The sequence below is a fragment of the Ursus arctos genome, unplaced genomic scaffold, assembly GCF_023065955.2.
Source record: "Ursus arctos isolate Adak ecotype North America unplaced genomic scaffold, UrsArc2.0 scaffold_14, whole genome shotgun sequence".
NCBI lineage: Eukaryota > Metazoa > Chordata > Mammalia > Carnivora > Ursidae > Ursus > Ursus arctos.
This window is the reverse complement of record NW_026622808.1, coordinates 21,975,627-21,978,193: the sequence shown is the minus strand read 5'-3', so window position 1 is coordinate 21,978,193 and position 2,567 is coordinate 21,975,627. Positions and strand designations below refer to the sequence as shown.

The 2,567-nt window shown below is 41.8% G+C and overlaps 1 pseudogene; it reads right to left on the bottom strand.

Moving 5' to 3' along the window:
* Window positions 1-717: 717 nt before the first annotated feature.
* On the bottom strand, window positions 718-1,724 carry LOC113247177 (olfactory receptor-like protein OLF4; annotated as a pseudogene).
* Window positions 1,725-2,567: the final 843 nt, after the last annotated feature.

Sequence of the window (2,567 nt, the reverse complement as noted above, 5' to 3'; positions counted from 1 at the left end):
CCCTGGAGTAAGTACTGAGAAGGATACCATTGGCCTGAAAAATCAGGAGTTGTAATTTCTATTACCTACACACTTAATTTATGGTTTGAACTGTGTAATTGAAAGTTAGGTACTTCGTAGTGAATGTGGATTGTTGCAAACTTAATCGCACAGGTTAAGGTGAAGTTCCCTAAATGCCCCTGCCATTGCAGATGTGCTCTCTTTCTGGGGTGGATTGACAAAACCTCTGGATATAGCCACTGCTATGTTAAGTGGCTTTTTTCCCAAAGCAGATCCTCTAATGGATAACTGCTTTCACCTGAGGGAGGAAGCATTCCACATTTATTCCTCTGGCTCTTCCTATCACATTCTAAGTACTCAATGGTCTTATTATTTATTTGTTGCTAAAAATTCATGCGGAGGAATTTAATGACTTATCAAAATTTTTTAAAGGAAAAGACCATAAGAGAGACTCTTACTAATGGAGAACAAACCAAGGGTGCTGGAGGGGAGGCAGGTAAGGAAGGGCTAGATGAGATATGGGCATTAAGGAGGGCACCTGTAGTGATGAGCAATGTTCATTGTGTGTAAGCGATGAATCACTAGATTCTATTCCTGAACCTAATATTACACCATCTGTTAACTTAAAAAAAAAGTTGGTCATTATGTATGAATAATTAAAGAGACCAAATACTGTAGAAAGAAAAACTGCAAATCCTCTATGAACTTATACAAATATCAAAATCTAGGTCTTCTAGGGTTTTGAGTCCATTTACTCATGCCTTTGTCTTGAAACAAAGGATCCTTATGTGCAGAGAATGTCTCTCTGCTAAAGAGCTTTATTAGGGCCAGCTTTATGTCTCTGTTCCTTAGACCATAGATGAAGGGGTTCAGCATGGGTGTAACCACCATGTACATCACTGAAGCTACGGCAGTTGTCCTGGAGTTTTGTGAAGCAGCAGAACTAAGATACACACCAAAGCTTGTACCATAGAATAAGGAGACAACCAAGAGGTGAGACCCACACGTGGAAAATGCTTTATACTTGCCCCCAGAAGATGAAATTTTCAAAATGGAGGTTACAATTCTAGAATAAGAGAAAAGGATGCCAATGAGTGGAAGAACCCCCAGAAGTCCACTTTCAAGATAAATCACCAGGTTATTGAAGAAGGTATCAGAACAAGCAAGTTGGATCACCTGATTAAGTTCACAGAAAAAGTGAGGTATTTCTATCTGTGTACAAAATGACAATTTCAAAACCATTAAGCCATGTAATAGAGAGCCAAAAACACTCAACACCCAGCACACCAGAAGCAGGATGCAGCAGAACTTGGGGTTCATGATGACCGTGTAGTGCAGGGGGTGACAGATGGCTACAAACCGGTCATAGGCCATCACTGTCAAGAGAAAGTTGTCTAATCCCGCCAAAAGCATTAAAAAAAAATCTGTGTGATGCAGCCTGCATAGGTGATCACTTTTCTCTGTGTCTGGATGTTCAGCAGCATCTTGGGGACAGTGGTGGAGGTGAAACAGATGTCAGAGAAGGACAGGTTGGCGAGGAAGAAGTACATGGGCGTGTGGAGGCGGGAGTCCGTGACAATGGCCAGGATGATAAGCAGGTTCCCACTGAAGGTGACCAGGTACATGGACAGGAACAGCCAAAAGAGGAGAGGCTGCAGCTTTGCCTCTTCTGAAAGCCCCAGGAGGACAAATTCAGACATTTGGCTTTGGTTTCCTTGTTCCATGAAGCTGAAGACACTGCAGAATTGGGAACAAGAAGAATTCAAATTTAGCCACAAGTAATGATCAAGAAAGTAACAAGAAGGAGCCAAGGTGGACTTCAGTGGGTGAATGGATAAATAAACCACCATGGTTCCAGATGATGGAATATTATGCTGTGCTTAAAAGAAATGAGCTATCAAGCCATGAAAAGACATAGAGGAACCTGAAATACATGTTATTAAGTGAAAGAAGTTTATGTGAAAAAAGCTACATACAGTATGATTCCAACTACATGAAATTCTAGAAAAGGCAAAAATATGGACACAGAATAAAAGATAAGTGGTGGCCAGGGGGTAGAATGGGAGTGAGAGTATGGAAGAGGTGAGTTTTTAGGATTTTTAGGGTAGTAAAAATTATCTGTATGATACTATAAATATGGATACATGGGAGTTTTTTGTACCAGTCTCAGTATCTCGATTACCAGTGTTGTGACTGGACCAGTCCTGTGGCTCTTATTATAGTTGCAAGATACCCTCAGCAATAACCATCAGGAAACTCTGAAAAAATATATTGAGGCACCTATGTGGCTCAGCTAGTTGAGCATCTGACTCTTGATCTCAGCTCAGGTCTTGATCTCATGGTTGTGAGTTCGAGCCCCACATTGAGATCCGCGCTGGACTGCTCACAAGTCCTGGAAACCACGCAGCACACCTGGGGCTGCACAGTGAGGTCGCAGATAGAGAGAGTGTGAGCATGGGCCTGGGGTTCTTGTTCTACTGGGGTGAGGGAGGGGGCCTAGGGTTTCACTGGTTCACTTTTTATTTGTAAATGTAAAATATATGAGCAGGAATTTAAGTAAAAAAGAG